Here is a 19,376-nt window from a genome sequence, read left to right on the forward strand (position 1 = left end):
AAGTAGGGCTAGCTAAGGAGATGAAAACCTATATTCTGAGACATGACATCATTGACATTCAGCAAGCAAGCGGTCAGAATAATTTTGGCAAAAACTCAATCCAAAGGTGGGAATTTAACCTAAGGTTGATCAGCGCAGGTCAAAGAGGGGCTAACTGCACTTCAGAGCACTATCTTTAACTAAAGCATGTGCTGATTTCAATGATTTCAAGATTGATCAGCGCAGGTCAAAGAGGGCCTATCTACATTAATCAGCGCAGGCAAAAGAGGGCCTGCGCTGATTAAAGTATTCCAAAGTTAATCAGCGCAGGTCAAAGAAGGCTTAACTACGTTGGATAGCACTGTCTCTAAGGCTAGCCTGCGTTGATTCCTGTGAGGCTACTAACGAGTCATCTAACCTCAAATTTTGACCAAAATTCAATGCAAAAGGTTGAATTACAACAGGTAAAGTATGTCAAGGTGTCTAACGAGGTGGATAAGCTACTAGGAAAGATGACATTCCCCAGTGGAGTCGCTAATTTGTTTTGGGAAAATTTAGTGTTCTTAGACAAACGCCTAACCCTCTAGACTTAGTAGCAGGTCTAGAAACAACAGACAAAGTAATCTCTACCTTTTCTATAATCAATAGATAAAACAAGAGAGAAGAGAAACCTACTTGTAGTTTTCACTAGCTCCTTGTCTCCCTTGACCAATATTGCCGCTCCTTTCCATACCTAAGCCGCTTGAAAAGTACCTACACGAACATAGAGACAAAAAACCCATCAAAGAAAATGATAATGATCTATTGCTTATAAATAACATGGAATCGAGAACATGATATACATATGAAAGTGTCAACATATAACACAAGCATAAAGAAAATTTTTTGAAGACTTTATTGATAAGAGGAAGAATTACAACCTATGTGCTCGATCTAGTGACACTCTTCCAATTCAATCCCTCTTCACCTCATGACAAGTAAGACACTTCAACACTATTACAATACTTGCAATCAATTCTAATCTCATATCACCAGCATCTCCCTACAATTCAATAATTTCTAGCCCCTGATCTCTTAGATGAGTGATCTTTTTATCGGTGAATGAAGGAGGTTATGCCATCAATGGTGATAATGAATGCCTTTCTAAATTTATAAATCAGTTCCATGGAAGAAGGGATAGAGGATTGATGTTCCTTAACTCCCTTCCTCATCCAAATGCGAACTCAAAGGAGTAGGTGGCATTGAGAAACTTCTAGAGGCTTCCAATGGATAAGGAATCTTCAAACCCTCATGGAAGTTCACTCAAATTCGCCCAGCATAGGCCAAAGAGGGACCAAGTGCGTTGCATAGCACCATGTCAGTGTATGGTTTGCGTTAAGGCGCACCCTAATGAAGGCCTACTTGCGCTGATCTTCTTAGAGGCAGTTTTTGGATGTTTTTAGTGATGGAACTTATTGGGAAATGAGGAATTCTGATGTTCAACTCCCTTAGGGCATGTTACAATTGCATTAGGGTTTGATGGGCCCTAATAGTATCGATCTGTAAGTTGGGGTTGATGTGCCCAAATGGATCTGTAACAGAACTCCATGCTCCCTCTAAAACATAACCATGCCTTCACTTGAAACACAGTACTTTCCATCATCTTCCATCTCTATGCGCATCTAGAGGTCCTTCTCCTCCAAGGTACTAAATAAACTCTTGTTGTTGGTCATGTGGAATGAGGCTCCACTGTCCAGGTACCAAACACAACCCACCATCGATGAAACCATGCATGCGATGAGGGTAAAATCCAATTCGAATTGTGAGGCCAATGCCTCACCATCTGATCCTTTCGAGGATCCTTTCTTGGATTCCTTCTGTGGACAATTTGTTGCATAATGGCCCACCTCATGACAATTAAAGCATCGCACTTTAGATTTGTCAATCTTCTTCCCACCATGGGAAGAACTCGATTTTGAATGGGAAGCCTTCCCTTTCCCTTTCCTCGCCTTACTCGCTAAGGCTAGATTTTCTTCATCATCATGCTTTGATGAAGAACCATCTTTGGTGCTTCTCCTAATCTCCTCCAATGTCAGATCCGACTACAGTCGTTCCCAATCTGGTAGTTTCTCTCTTCCATTCAATGATTCTTGGTAGCTATGCTAGCTCTTAGGAAGACTGAGGAGAGCAAGACTCACCTTGTCATCATTAGTTGTCATGATTCCTACACTTCCAAGCTCATCCCTACAGGTGGTGAGCTTGTTCAAATATGTAGAGATTGTGTCACCCTTTTCACACTTAATTTTTTTAATTTTGTCTTTCAGTGCCAACTTCCTCTTATCGTTGTTGTTATGATATAGATCCTTCGATGTTTTCCACATTGAAAACGTTGTCTCCTTCCCATGGAGGCTAGAGACAATATGGTCTCAAACTCCCTCCAAAAGAATCCTCCTCACTTTAGCCACACATTTCTTCCAAACCGCCAATTCTTGGGCATTAGCTGCTGTCGGCTTGGGGACTTCTTGATCAATGAAGTCCTTCAAACCGCTCTCCTCTAATACCGCTTCCATGCGATCCTTCCAAGCTATATAATTCGAGCTACCATCCAGGGCATACTCGAGTCTCAAACCATTAAACGCCATTGGTGAACTTTGAGATGTGATAAGAATTCGATTTCTACAATCAAGAACTTCAAACTTCGAACTTTTCCCTTCTTTGTATATTTTTCTCTGCTTTGATCACCTTTGCTCTGATACCATGTAGAAATTCTCACTATAGATCATGTGATAATGAAAAGTAACTAAAGAAAAATACTTGATCTACTTCTACAACAAACTTGCGGAAGCTTAATCGATTTTGAGCAAGATCAAATAGAACACATATAACAGAGAAGAAGAAATCAATCACACATGAACACAGAATAATATTATGGGGAAAGCCTCAGCTAGAAAACCTACTATTTGTATTATCATACAAGTGGAAATATCTCAGGATTAAACAAAGCCTTAGCTCACAAGCTATCAAGCTCTCAGTACAATCCCTCATTGTTGCTCATAGACAGAATAGACAACAAATATGTCTTCCTTGAGTCCTCCAAGCCTTCTATTTCCTTGCACAGTTTCTCGTAGGTCCTCAAGCTACCACTTGTGTGTAATTACCTCACACACTGCTCACCAACCTCAGAAATAACTGCGCAATCCTCAAGGAAATAATTCCTTCTACATGCAAGAGATATCCTCATGAGAATATTCTTGCAACTGATAGTACACTATCCCATCCTTTGATCTCAACTGGGTCTCTATCTAAACTGAATGCATGAGTTATTTATGAGAGAATATTCATTTATGTGAAGTACACTTGTTGCATGCATGCATGCATTGACTAACTGAACTCACAATCAGTTCCAAAGACTATTGGAACTAATCTAACTGGCCTTAACTCAGTTAATTGAGCTAACTAATTACAACTCAAAGTACAACTCATCATGATCTCCTTAATTAAGGGATAACTTCCTGAATCAAAGGGATAACTGTTGCATGTCTTTACATAGACTTCATGTTTGATTTTCTTTAAGTAATTAACTCAAGATGAATTAATTAATTATTTTACAAATAGCCCCTGAGCTCAAATTCGAATTTTAATTCAAAACTTTAATTTAGGGACTAATTAAAATTGGAATGTATCTCGAAATGCTATCTATAGGAATGTTATTTTTTATCATTTATATTTTAAGCATTTCTTGTTGTTATTTTCAACAAACATTTTTACTTAGCTCTGGGCTAACAAGCAACGTAGTTCCTTGTATTCATTCCTTTCTTTCCTTAGATTAAATCAATGGTTTAGGAACATACTAATTAAGACGATGAGTAGAATATTATGAGTGACCACCCATTTTCACTCTCACATATGGAAAAGGTCATAGCATATTCTTAGCTTTTCAATTAATACTATATCAAATCTATGAGATTGAATAAAAGACTACCAGAGTGTCCACTTGCCTTCAGTAGCAAGGAAGGCCCTAGTGAATTAATCATTCCCTTGGATTAAAACCCTCTTGATCAATGTCATTTCCAAGCGAGTGTGTACTCGATATTTTTGAACATGATTGCGTATAGGACTTTGGCTTGTGTGATAAGTCTTAGTAAATGGCTAGTCCAAAGTATTCATAATTCAAGTAGGTGTGCTTTACATTTCAAGCCAATGTGATTAGATAGATTTTTGTTTCATGTTTTCTTAACTTAATCTTTAGTTTTGAATTTGAATTTTAATCCAATCTAATAATTGATAGCTTCTAATCAACTCATTACATATTGTAGTGCCTAACACTATTCATGTACAATGAGGAGAATAACCTCCTATGCGAGCTTTATACACCAATAACATAGTTAAAGGAATCTATCTCAATATCATATGGTTGTTGTAGGAGGACTAGTGTAGAGCAAAGGCGGTGTTTCAAATCACTGAATGCATTCTATTGTGACTTGGGCCAAAAAAAAAATTGTTTTGGCTACTCCCTTAGTCACTCAACATAAGGGTCGAGCAATATAAGAGAAACCCAACATGAATCTTTAGTAGAAGTTAGCAAAGCCCAAGAAGCTATGAATCTCTATTTGAGTTTGGCTTCCAATAACTTCATTTAACGATTAGGGTAAAGTGTTATCTTTGATCCGAACATATCCTTTGAATAAGGGTTTACTAAATACTATGGGTGTTGAACTTGTGAGGCAAGCATAAAATTATTGTACGGATATGGCTATGACAGGAGTGCAAAAAACAATTGTACGATATCCAGCAAGGATAATATTTTGAAATTTGAAGTTTCAGTTACCAAAAATAATGGAAATTGGCATGTCCAGTGTGGATGGAATTTTCCAAGCAGTTTTGAGTAACCATATAATATGACATAATTTTGAAGAAGTTACGTGCACACACATTTAATAATCCCTTAGGCTTTTGGAATATGAGAGTATAACCAACAACAATAAATACATCATAGTGTTACTAAGCGCACACGCACACACACACACACACACACACATATATATATATATATATATAATAAATTTTTTATGGAAAGTACTAAAACCTTAGATATATGGTTGAAGCAACATATTTTAGAGTTTTCACTAATTTCAGGTTGTATCTTAAAAACATGTTTTATGTAATAACTTCAACTACATGGCCTCCAAAAGATTGAAGATTTCCACTCTCAAATAAAGTTAAGATTTGACATCTAAGAATTAAGCATTTTTATAATTTAGTATTCATTTCAAAGTATGTAAAGTTTGCATTTTGAAAATGAAATTGTAACTAAAGTACAAATATTATACATAACAACTTAATTCAGTAACAAATAATCAAATAAGGTTACACTGTCACAACTAATAATTCAACTCAACCCCTCAAAATGAGATTGAGCTAGTCACATTTAACAACTATGAATTTACATTCATTTCAAAGTGTTTAAGATTACTGTGTGAAATGGGATCCCACGATCCCACCCTCACATCTAACCGTTCAATTAAGCTATACACACTCCCGAGTGGAAATCTATTTAAATATTGTCAAGTTTATATAAATTTTGTAATGGATAATTTAAAAACTTATTTGTTTTAGATTTATTGTTAATAAATTTGAAGAGTTGGTGATTTACGGAAAGTTAATATTATTAAAATTTAAGATATGATTTTTTTTTTATTTTTTTATTTTTTTTTTTTTAAAGAAATACAATGTTGTATATCATATATATATTTTGCTGAGATGTTTAATATGCTTTTTAGGGTTTGGGAATTTAAAATGTTTTTTGGTTTTTGGAATGATTTGGGTTTTGGCCAGCAGTTTTGGGATATGATGTTGTGTTTGAACTGATAGGTTTATTTTACAGCGCAATATGATCTGTAATTATGTCAGTCTATTATCAAAGTTGAAATTTTGTTCATATGGGTCCAAAAAATAAATTAATTAAACAGTGTCTGTTTATAAAAAAATATGTAGCTTCATCATGTTAAATCCGTATTTAAAATAGATAGTCAGTCTATCATCAAAATTGAAATTTTGCTCATACTAATCCAAAAAAAAAATATTAATTCATAAAAAAAATATGTCGGTTCATAGTATTAAATCCATATTTAAAATAAATATCTCCGCTCATCATGTTAGATGAGTATTTAAAATAGATATATGTTGTACTTGATTCAATGAAAATTGATTTGGTACCTTTCTTTCCCGTCGCTAATTCAAAGGAAAATTGGTTTGGTACATTTCTGTCCCATCGCTAATTCAAAGGAAAGTAGATATGCACATTGAGGGAGATGACGAATTGATCTACTTCAAGGAGAAAAGGAAAAAGTTGGTGGATCGCATTAAGGCTACGCGTATTGTCCAGGATGAGCTTATATGCACGCTTGACAAGGTTGTACTTAACCTTGAGAGCTCTCTGGACCTTTCTATGAGTTTTGGAAGTAGTACATACCTACATGCAGACTCTTAGTTAGAGCATGGGACTACATGCAAGATTCCTTCTCCATGATTTACTCCTTCTTTAACTCCGCAACTGGTTAGTTCTTCTACATGATTTACTCCCTCATTTGATCCTTCTTTCACTCCGCAATTGATTAGTTCTTCTGCATGATTTACTCCCTGATTTGCTCCTCCTTTCACTCTGCAACTGGCTAATTCTCTCCAGAACTTGTTGTAGGTGTTGAGTCTTCTCATTGATCACCACTATGGTGCATTAACTTGGGATCTTCACCAAGTAATGCTATATCATGAGAATTGTAACCTATTTTCTAATGAATCATTCTTTTGTTCTTTCGATTTTCTTTTAGTTTTTTTGCTTTGCAAAGTTGTGTGTTCAAAATTTACTAGCTAGATTCATCTGTGTAGGTTTTCTAACACATTTACATGGTATCAAAACCCACAGGTTTCTAGATAAAAGGTGCACCAACACTTTATTTTGCAGGTATTACAGCTTGGAGATCGAAGATCGACAAAAAAATGGAGTTTCCCAAAGCATCGATCCTAACACCATACAACTATCACAAATCGAAGGACCAAATGGCTCAATACCTTCATCAAAAAGGGTTGTACAAGATTACCATGGCTGCAGAAGTGGAACGCACTTCAGCCATAGAGAAATCCAAGTACCTCAACCGTATGGATGAGGCCCACAGATCCATATGCATGTGCATCTCTCCAGAGTTGCAATTTCATCTATCTGCGTGCAATACTCCCAATGAGATTTGGAAAAAGGTTGAAGAACTCTACGGGAAATTGGATGAGATGAAAGGACATCTGCTCGAAGTGGAGCTGCTGTCATTGGATCCACGAAACTATGACAGAATTCAAGACTTCTTCACCAAATATAATGATCTATTGCTGCAACTCAAGGGTTGTGGAATTGACAAATCCAAGGAGGAGAGTCGCCAAGTTCTCTCTATTATGTCAAAGCTCGGACCGGAATACTCCATATTTGTGTCTACGTTTCATTCAGTAAGGCTCGCAACAGGTAAATCCTACACTATGCCTTCTCTCAAAGAGTTCATGGAGTCCCTTACTTTTGAGAAAGATAAACTCATTAGCATGTGGAAAATCAAACCTCCAAAAGCGCATGCACTTGCTGTGCATGATGGTAGCCACAATAAAAATCACAGATCTGATTCAAATCAAAAAAATTAGTAGCAAAAAGAGAAGGGAAAAGCACATTCCCATCCAAAGAAGGAAGGGTACACCAAGCCCTTCAATGACTCCTCCAGCTCGAGAAATGAGAAAGGGAAGAAAAGAAACAGATGCACCTATTGTCAAAGAGGATTCCATCCAGAATCCTCTTCCATGAAGAAACAAATTGACCAAATGGTAGAAATCCTTCAGAAGCACAACCTTGGGGACCACATCCCTCAGGGCGCCAAGAAGAAAACTGAGGATCCGCCACATGGGAAAGGTAACAATTTTCATGCTTTAGTTGCAATTAATTCTTCCCATGATGCATGGATTATAGATTCGGTGCATCACATCATATGGCTGCTGCAAAGGAAGTCTATTCCTCTTTTGATGCATGCAAAGGAACTCCCATCCTCATGGGAGATGACTCACCTATTGAGGTCATCTGAAAAGGTAGAGTGGAATTTTTACACGGAAGCTTTGAAGATGTACTTCATGTTCAAAAACTTTCGGTAAACCTGCTTTCAGTTTATCAGATCACTCATTTCGGCACTGGAAAGAGAGTGGAATTCACTCCAGATGCAGTGAACATATATGACCTACATAGCAGCTCCAAAATTGCAACTAGTGAGGTAAACAATGGATCCAGACTGTATACATTTTCTGAATTTATTGAATTGGAATCCTCCTTATTGCTTACACATGTTGATGATAGTAGTAGGCTTTGGCACGAGAGGTTTGGTCTTTTAAATTACAGGCATATGCAGCAGCTAAGCAAGCATGAGATGGTGGAAGGCTCGCCAAATATCAGTTTCTTCAAAGGAGTTTGTGAAGGGTGTGTCCTTGGAAAACATCCTAAAGAAAGTTTTGACACTGGAGAGACTCACAGAGCATCCTCTCCTCTAGATCTGATCCATAGTGATCTCATGGGACCTTTTCCTCATCCTTCCATCAACAAAGTAAGGTATGTGCTTACATTTATTAATGATTTCTCACGGTATACTTGGGTGTATCTTCTCAAGAACAAATCTAAAGTTTTTGCGCACTTTGAAGATTTCAAAGCACTAGTTGAGACACAGTCAGAGAGAAAGATCAAAGCCCTCCGTACAGACAATGGGGGGGAATATGTTAACACAACACTTCAGAACCTTTGCCTTCAGTCTGGCATATAGTTGCAGTACACAGTTCCATACACTCCACAGCAGAATGGAGTTGCTGAGAGAAAGAACTGATCTCTCAAAGAGATGGCTTCCTGCATGTTGCATGCTAAGTCACTACCTCATAAGCTATGGGTTGAAGCACTTAATTGTCCTAACTACATCCAGAATAGATCTCCTCATAGCTCTGTCAAGGATCAGACCCCCTTTGAGACTTGGAGCGGCACTAAACCAGAGGTCACCCACTTCCGTGTTTTCAGCTCCCAAGCATGGTCCAGGATCCCCTCTCAAAAGAGGAAAGCTCTTGATCCACAGAGCATTGAGTGCATCTTTGTTGGATACCCTGATGGTGTGAAGGGATACCGATTCCTGATTTCCTCTACGGACAAGCTCATCATTGAGCGAAGTGTCAAATTTGAGGAAAGTCTCTCGCATGCACCTCAATTGCGCATGCAGACACCTTTTATCTACCTCATGTCCGAGATGATGACTCAGTACACTCAGATGCAAATACAGAGAATGAAAATGCCACGGTAGAGCATGCAGATGCAGAGACAGTGTCTTCAGATACAAATCCAGTGCATGCATATGATGATCCACATCCAAGCCCAGATCGAGCTTCCAACAATGAATCAAATTCCCCTGTCATAAATCAGAGAACAAAGAGTTTACGTGAGATATATGCACAAGACCACCCAGCTGCTAGAAATGGTCTTGTGGGGGATAATTCTGATCTATATAGGACTAGCTCAGAGTTTATTGAACCTCCTCTTGTCCTCACTGCCACTGAACCATCGCCATCCTGGCATTGTCATTTGGTTCAGTCTTTTGATCCACGGTCTTATGCTGAGGCTGTTGGGCATCCATCTTGGGAGTCCGCCATGGAGGAGTATAACTCCCTCGTCGAGAACCAGACGTGGGATCTGGTCCCCCTTCCCTCAGGAAGGAAACTTGTCCGATGCAAATGGGTCTACAGGACCAAGAGTGCTGCAGATGGGAAAATCACTAGACGGAAAGCAAGGCTAGTAGCTAAAGGCTTCCAACAAGTGCATGGCATTGATTATGTCGAGACCTTTGCTCCAGTAGCAAAGATGGATTCCATACGCCTTACACTTGCCATTACGGCTGCCTAGGGATGGGAAGTACATCAGATGGATATGAAGAATTCCTTTCTTCACAGAGACCTATCAGAGAGATTTATATGGAGCAGCCACATGATTTCATTAAGGATTCATCTTTGGTCTGTAGACTGAAGAAATCTCTCTACGGCCTTAAGCAGGCCCCGAGAGCTTGGTATGCGAAGATGAATTCTTTTCTCTTATCACAAATCTTCGAAATATGTAAGTCTGATCCGAATGTTTACATGCTCAAGACACATGATTCTCTTCTAATCTTAGTTTTGTATGTGGATGATCTCCTGATCACCGGCAACTCGATTTCAGCCATTGCTGTAGTCAAGAGGGCCTTGCATGATAGGTTCTTGATGATGGACATGGGTCCATTACACTTCTTTCTTGGTCTTGAGATCAGCCAGGATGCCACATGCATCAAACTCTCTCAGGCTAAGTATGCATGGGATCTCCTCAAGAGATTTCACATGACTAACTACAAGCTAGCACCGACTCCTTTTCTGTCTGGGGTCCACCTTGAGGATGGAGGTGACACTCCATTAGTTGATAGCACTATCTACTGATACCTAGTGGGGAGCTTATTGTACCTCACCCACTCCAGACCAGATCTCTCATATGCAGTAGGGGTAGTTTCCAGATACATGCAGGAGCCGCATGAGCTACACTAAAATGCTGCCAAGCACATCCTCCGATATGTGTAGGGCACCATCACCTTCGGGATTCACTATGCAGCGGGCATTGCATTGAGTCTCCTTGGCTTCACTGATTTTGATTGGGCGGGCGACAATATTGATCGCAAGTCCACCTCCGGATATTCACTTAGTCTAGGGTCTGGCCCTATTTGTTGGTCGAGCAAGAAGCAGGCTGCTATTGCTCTCTCTTCAGCCGAGGCCGAGTACAGAGGAGTAGTCAACACCACCATTCAGGCTATGTGGCTACAACACTTCCTCACTGAGTTGGGCGTCCAGTTCCACCAGTCCATTGTCATCTGGTGTGACAACCAGAGCACTCTGAAATTTTACAGGGATCCAGTACAACGGCAGTGGACGAAGCACATAGAGATCCATATGCACTACATCATAGACTTAGTACATGATCCAGGTCATTGATTTGCAGTTTTGTCCTTCAGCAGAACAAACTGCAGACATATTCACCAAGACATTCACTTAGCAGAAGTTTCGCTCTCTGCACGATCGTTTTGGAGTGAAGGACACAATTTCTTAGCAACTGTCTGTTCTTCCTCTTTTCTTTTGATTACATTGTATTTTGAGGAGGGGTTTTCCCATGAGGTTTTCCCTCTTTCCTCAATTTTAGTACAAGTTGCACTGTATTTTGGGTGACCTTTGGCATTAGTTGCCAGGGCCCATTTTCTATTTTTCCCCATAGTGGTGTTGAGGCGGGTGTTGGAAGTAGCACACACCTACATGCAGACACTTAGTTAGAGCATGGGACTACATGCAAGATTCTTTCTGCATGATTTACTCCTTGATTTGCTCATTCTTTAACTTCGCAACTGGTTACTTCTCTCTGATTTGCTCCTTGTTTCACTCCGCAACTTGTTAGTTCTTCTGCATGATTTGCTCCCTGATTTGCTCCTTCTTTCACTTCGCTAGTTCTCTCTGGAACTTGTTGTAGGTGTTGAGTCTTCTCATTGATCACCACTATGGTGCATTACGTTGGGATCTTCACCCAGTAATGCTATATCATGACCATTGTAACCTATTTTCTAATGAATTCTTTTGTTCTTTTGATTTTCTTTTAGTGTTTTTTGCTTTGCAAAGCTGTGTGTTCAACCTTTACTAGCTAGATTCATCTGTCCAGATTTTCTAATACATTTACAATGAGCATAATTTCTACATTCGATGGAGCAGATCCTAATAGAACGGTAAGGCCACATAAGCGCCATCATGGTGGTGGTTTAGGCAGTGGTGTGGGTGCAACACGTGGCGTCTTGAATTCCGAAGACAGAAATGGTGTTTCAAGAATGGACTATGTAAATGGTAGCGAAGAAGCAGATATTAGGTCTCGTGTGGCGTCTTGAATTCCGAAGACAGAAATGGTGTTTCAAGAATGGACTATGTAAATGGTAGCGAAGAAGCAGATATTAGGTCTCGTCTGCTTCGGTTGGATGACAAACACGAGTATGATGCCACTGGATCTCATCCTAAGGCTCTTAGTACTGTCAAAGTTATGGTTGCTGATGTTTTGCTCGATCGCTGTTCGGATCAAACACGTTTTCCGCCCATTGATTCTGCTGCGGTTCCTAGGAAATTGGAAAATGGTTACTGCACACCTGCAGATAAGAACACTCTCGTTGAACTCGGGGGAGAAGTGGGGGCTATTGCAGCTGTAGAAATGGCGTTGAAAGCATTTGCACATGAAAATGCAGGTGTGGACTTGGAAGAATATGCAGTGACCGGTAAAAATAGGATAATGGTACTGAATATTGACCGAACCAGATTGGCAAAGGTGCTTCCTGAAACAGCACAGCAACTAAATACTAAAAATACAGATAATACAAATGGAATGGGTGCTGTTCCAGTAATGGGAACTGCTGGTGGAATGGATTTAAGTAGATCCGCAGCTGGTATGAACTCCGTCATTCCGAGGCCAGATATGTGGGCTGGATCCAGTGGACCTCATCCGCAAGGTGTTCATCGAGCCGCAGCTGGTATGAACTCCATCATTCCGAGGCCAGATATGTGGGCTGGATCCAGTGGATCTCATCCGCAAGGTGTTCATCGCATGCCATTGACAGGACCTCCAATGTTTCCAGAGCAAACCTCCACAAATGATGGGCCCGAGAGCTGTCCATAGACCCATGGGTTTTATGGGAATGCCTGGACCTGGTGGTGTTCCTGGACAGGGGGATGGGATTTAATGGTCATCCGGCTATGCAAAGGCCGCCAATAGGACCATCTCCTGGTCTAGTTCCACCTCCTGTATCTTCCAAACCAAGCACAGAGGAGGATGGCATCAAAGATATTGAAGCATTGCTTAAGAAAAAATCATTTAGCGAGTTGCGGAAATCCAAGACAAGTGAAGAACTTTATGATCTAATTCATCGTCCGACTGCAAGAGAAACTTCTCTTGCTGCAAAGTTTAAAACAAAAGGAGGTACCCAGTTGAAAGAGTATTGTAAAGCTTTAACAAAAGAAGATTGCCGACGTCAAACATGCTCCTATATTGCATGTGAGAAGGTTCACTTCAGGCGAATATTTGCTTTACATACTGATATTAGCCTGGGTGATTGTTCTTTTCTGGACACTTGCCGGAATATGAAGATATGCAAATACGTGCACTATGAGCTGGATCCAATTCCTGATCTACCCATGCCAGGGATGGTTGGCCTTCCACCACTAAAACCTTTACGTGCAGAATATTGCTCAGAAATTGAGCTTGGGGAGCCACAATGGATCAATTGTGATATACGCAATTTCAGAATGGATATTTTGGGTCAGTTTGGTGTTGTTATGGCAGACCCACCCTGGGATATTCACATGGAATTGCCATATGGAACAATGGCTGATGATGAGATGAGGAATTTGAAGGTGCCAACTCTGCAGACTGATGGTCTCATTTTCCTTTGGGTTACTGGACGTGCAATGGAACTTGGACGAGAATGTCTGGAACTATGGGGTTATCGTCGCATTGAAGAGCTTATCTGGGTGAAAACTAATCAGCTTCAGCGAATTATTAGAACAGGGAGAACAGGCCACTGGTTGAATCACAGTAAAGAACATTGTCTTGTTGGTATTAAGGGTGATCCAGAAGTGAACCGTAACATTGACACAGATGTCCTTGTTTCTGAAGTTCGAACGACAAGCCGAAAACCAGATGAAATGTATGCGATGCTAGAAAGGATAAGTCCCCGTACCCGAAAACTTGAACTGTTTGCACGGATGCATAACATTCATGCATGTCACTTGGTAACCAATTAAATGGGGTGAGATTAGTTGATGAAGGATTGAGAACAAGGTTCAAAGCTGCCTATCCAGATGTGGAGGTGCAGCCTCCTTCTCCTACAAGATCTGCTCGTGTGTCTGATGGAGAGGCAACTGCACAAGCAAACAGCCGTTTTAGCGGAATGGAACCCAAGGTTACACCTGAACACATGCCTATGACAGGATCAGAAAATTATGCATCAGAGGAGAAGTTTGTCGCTAAAGACGCTGAAACGATAACTTGAAAACGTTACTTTTGTGTTGAACCGACCAAGAACTTTTTAAAATGTCTCTTGGCAATTATATATAAATAGCATCTACAGAAGCAGCTGAACATGTTCAGAAATGGTGTACTTGTTCTCAGTGAAATCTGTAGGTCCAAAATGCAAAAGGTTATGATAAAATGTATTTTAAGATTTTTATGTAGTAATCACTTTCTGGAATTTAGTACGAACCTGTGTTAAACACTTGACTCGATATATAGTACGTATTATATAAATGATTTTTAGATTATTTTTCAGCTTTGTATGTCCAAAAGGATTATGGCGTTTTTAGATTATTTTCCAGCTTTGTATGTCTAAAAGGATTATTTTCCAGTTTCTGAAATGCCTCCGGCCCAGTGAATTCCTAAACTATTCATTGTCATACCCGGAAACTGCTAACGTTGTTTCTTTTGGGTGGTTTCCGGAGGCTTCGAGAAACTATCAATAGTCTCCATCTATTTTTGCACTCACTGTAAGATTTCTTCATCGAGAATAAATAAATAAAATGCCCTCAAAACTTGTATTAAAAAGTCAAACACTAACGGAGAAGACACATTTCATTCTAGATAAAGGCAAAACCAGAGTCCAGTACTGAAAAGTTTTTATTTAATCTATATACTGAATTCAAGTGATAGATTTTTTTTTGCTATATGTTGCAGTTTCATAATATCTCTATCCTACGTTTAATATTCTTACTAATGCCTTGTCCTTCCCATATTTGGAAACTTGTTTCTTGCCATTCCTTATTTCCCATTTCCCATACCGGGCAATACATAGGATTTGTCTTTTTTCTAAAATAGATATTTCTAACATACTCATACATTACTACTAATTGATGTGAAATAATTGACATAATAATCATTACTACTAATTGATGTGAAATAATTGACATAATAATTTTGGAAGATTAGTTTGAAATTAGTTTAGTGTCATGGGAATATTTTATGCATATACCCATACATACAGGCATAAAGGTCAGTGGTGTATAACTAATTTTTTCATAAATTAACATTCATTATTTATATAATTGAAATATGATTGTATTGAGTGTTAATATTCATTATTTATTTGTATAATAGAAATAGGATTGTATTTAGTGGAAAGTGATCGTGATACAAGGTTTGTCTTCTATTTCTGATGCGACATTAATGTTGTAGCTCACGTTCTTCATGCTATCAAACTCCAATAACCTATATTATTTAACCTATATCATTTAACGCACGGAAAGAAGAACTTATCTATAGAATTAACAATGACAAACGTTGAATTGGATCACACATACACTTATGGACACATCTGATTTTCTACAAAAAGTACATATTACATAATTATGAAGCAATGATTTTTCCCAATCATCTCTATTGAATTATGAATGCTTTGTTCAATCTTCCCAAAATTGTGTTCTTTGCGCCACCTGCACAATCTCACTTCGTTGCATTGTATTTTCATCTACACACACTTGAACATGTCTTTGAAAACTTTGGTGTTGGCATCTTTTCACTATCTTCCAACTCTACCTTTTATTTTGTAATTTTTTTGTGAAATACACATCCTGGAAAAATTCATTGAGCACTTCTCCTCATTTTGATACCCAGGGTAAATTGGATTCCATAGAAGCTCAAGAATTTGTCAACATAGGGCTTAGGCCTCTTACAATGATATACCCATTAAGAGCTTGACACATCACTTGTAGGAATTTATCCTACGGTGAATGATAGTACTTTTCACAACTATCTTAGAAAAAAAACACTTCTCACAACTACCCAAGCTAGACCCAATTGACCTAAAATTTTTGGAATATTTATCCTAGAAAACCCCTAGGCACTTCCTCTCATTCCAGGGATTGTATTAAGGATAAACCAGATTTTCCAATGCTGAAGGTTGTATCAACATATCACGGGCAAGAATAAAACCTAATTGGAAAAGATAACAATCCATCTTCCAAATAACAAAAGCTAGATCCAATTGACAACTTCCAACTCTAACTATTATGTTGTACTTCTTGCAAACTTTTCTCTAGCTTCCATTTGATCCACACATTCATTTCTATGCAATATTTATATTGTCATGTTCTACGAACGTTGTTTTCGTCATCCACTTTCCTTTGTTACATATCTGTACATTTTGGTCTATAGCTTCTTTGTCAGTCCTTGAACAAGGGAACTCCCACCTTAAGAGCTTATTATTTGAACAACTTTCAAACTTTATTTAAAATAGCTATGACCATAACTCATAATTATTTTGGAAAAATATATCTTATATTGTAGGAGATAATTTACAAGATAGCTAAGATAAAAGGAAAACAAAAAGAAAAGGTTAGATATAGTGATATCTCATATCCTCTTCTTGACAGCTACTAGAACAACAATAAACTTTGAATATGCCAAAGCACTCAACTCATTCATATCCCTAATCAAGAGGGAGCCTTTGGAAGGCAATTGCAGACAAACCTCTTCTTGCCAAAACCGACAAAAAAATTGTTGACTAAACTGACCTCATCAAAGAAGACATATTTTCATCTTAGTTTCCAGATTCTAATCACGATTGTGATCTGAAGTGAGTCCCAAATGCCTAAAAAGTATGTATACTAATGATCCCGAGTCACCAAGAAGAGTTGCATGCCAGTGAAGTTGTCACTAAAGTCGCACTAAATGATGATCTTGTACAAGCTGCCACTAAGATCTATCAAATTTACACCCCCATAAAAATTGCTCTAAGGTTTTTGATGTTAGGCGAGATGGATGTTTCAGACCATGACATAACGACATCTTTATTATTTATTTTCCAATTCCTGGGTCCATCCCCTCTATACATATATATCCTAGTTGAGGGGTTTTCAGGGTTTAGCAAAGATTCATACTTCACTTTTGTATCTTGTAGCCATTTTTGTGCCCTCACTTTCTAATGACATCATGGTACTCAATAGTCCCCATTGACCTACTTTTGTGGTAATTTGTTGGCAAGACGTGCTTTGGTGGGTAGCCCCTAGTAAACAACAAACCATGCAAAGACTAAGAGCTTGTAGCTAAGTGACAAATATCAAACATGATGTAACCGATCAATCCATCTAGCCTTAGTGTTAGAAGATGTCCATTGAGCATTTAACATTGGAAATAGATGTGTTTGATGCAAATAAATTTTCTTGGAGTCTTATGCTACTTACCTTAAAAAAGTTGCGTCCATAACAATTTCCATGTTTCTTGTCTAAAAATGGTGTAAGGGAAACATCAAATAGCACAAACAACAATCCATACATTGGATTACGAGGGAGAAGTTGTATTATAACCAAAAGATATCATTCCCACCAGAGAAAATCAATTACATTCCTGAGTAATTAAAGAGTACCCCATAAGTGGAAGAGCCTATTGAAACAAGATGTTTCGTGGGAGATAGAATATTTTCGTCAACAACATCCCTCATTACCGATGCTTTGGGTACAAAGAATTTATTTTGAGGGGAAGACAATGTTGTGTATAAAAAAATAAAATAACTATAATTAAATATTAATTATGTAGATGGGCATGATCAAAGATCACGAAACCTTGTGAAAATGCACCCAAAACTATATTTTGCCATGGCCTTCATTATAAAAAGGTCAACATTCATTCTATCAACTATTTACATATCAATACATTTACACAAATACAAATATATTGTCTACACACATTGCTTGTAATATGTGACCACTCATACTGAGTAGAAAAAAGTGGAAGATAAGGACACACAAGTGGATAACTTTGATGAGTGGGTAAAGGAAAAATAAGATATATGAAACCAATTGTTGGCCTCACATTAGCAGGGAATGATGCCCAATAAGGAGCATCACCAAATTATCAAAGAAATGAGAGAAAGTAGGCCAAATTTTGTGAAACCTACACAAATATGGGATGAAGAAAGAGAATAAAATAAGAAGTTGTTTTAGAAAAGAGACAAAACAACAAATTTGAAATAGAGAAAATAGTAGAATCATCTCTTAGTTGCAAAGCCCATTCTCTACATTACAACATGTTTTTGTAAGAAATATCATAATGTTTCAAAGAAAAACCATAATGACTAGTAAGCCATTTAAAATCGTGATCCCAACCACTTTTTTGGAGGTATGATATGTGTGAGTCCTCCATTTTGATATAACCTTTTTATGGGTTTATGTCTTGTTTGGCCTTAGCAACACGTCTCTAAGTCATTTATGAGGGCATTTTCTCATATTTTTCCCACATAATCAATTCCAAAAGTATTTTAATGGTATTTTTAATTTTCAAATTTTTATGTAAATAATTACATTACAACATATTTTTTCATATTTCAGTAGAATTCATAAATCATCCTTCATTATGGTATAGGTTTGGGTAAATTCTCAAACATGGGTTTTGTTTATTGATGTCCTAAGATGGTGATATTCTCATTCGCTTGACTCAAAATATCCCCAAAGTATCGAGTTAATGAGGACACTCCAATAGGAAAAATGTAACACAAGTTGGTAAATCATAATAAATCTAATTTTTTGAGATCCAATCCATGATTTGAGCACTCAAGAATGTCATATTGATCATATTTTATCTTCAAAATAGGTTGTAATTAATAGCAAGAATATTTTTGGGCATTTAGTTATCTTTTTGCCTATAAAGGAAAGCAAAACTTGCTTGCCAAAACATGTTTATATTGTTGATACTTTGAATTTTGACTTGAGAGCTTAAAATTTGTTTTTAGACATGTTTGTAGTCTATTTTAATAAATTCATGGAGTGACTTTGAGTTTCAATCATTGGTAGAAGTTAAGTGTGTTTGTTGAGCTATAGAGGGGCCACCACCACTGAAGCTAGTGCATTATATTTCATTACTATGGATAATTTAGGTATATATTTTCTTTTAATTTAGTTTATTGTCATATTTCTCTTGTTCATATGCTCAGATTATATTTTGCAAACTCATGTGCAAAGTTATCTATAAACTAACTTCCTAGTTTGTTGTATATTCATGTTTATAAACTAGTTCTTAATTCATTGTTTTTAATAAAAAAAATTGGTTATATCATTTACCTTTTAGTACTTTTAATGTTGTTCTAATTGGTTTATTTACATCATTTTTTCTAAGTGTGAGCTCATTGGATGTCATAGCTACATTTCACTAGATATCATAGTTATATGTCACGAGCATATCATAACAACCACAATGACTAATATATTACTATTTCATTCAAACATTGCATCATCAGAATATATTGTTGGTTATGTTTTATAGACTTATGTGTGCTTATGAGTCTTATTTA

General features: G+C 37.8%; 1 pseudogene; it reads left to right on the forward strand.

The window, feature by feature from the left end:
- Nucleotides 1-6,250: 6,250 nt before the first annotated feature.
- Nucleotides 6,251-14,093, forward strand: LOC149187996 (N(6)-adenosine-methyltransferase MT-A70-like; annotated as a pseudogene).
- The last annotated feature ends 5,283 nt before the right edge of the window (nucleotides 14,094-19,376 follow it).

The sequence above is a fragment of the Pinus tabuliformis genome, chromosome 3_1, assembly GCF_031772625.1.
Source record: "Pinus tabuliformis cultivar Carrire ecotype Pingquan chromosome 3_1, CPIR1, whole genome shotgun sequence".
Taxonomy (NCBI): domain Eukaryota; kingdom Viridiplantae; phylum Streptophyta; class Pinopsida; order Pinales; family Pinaceae; genus Pinus; species Pinus tabuliformis.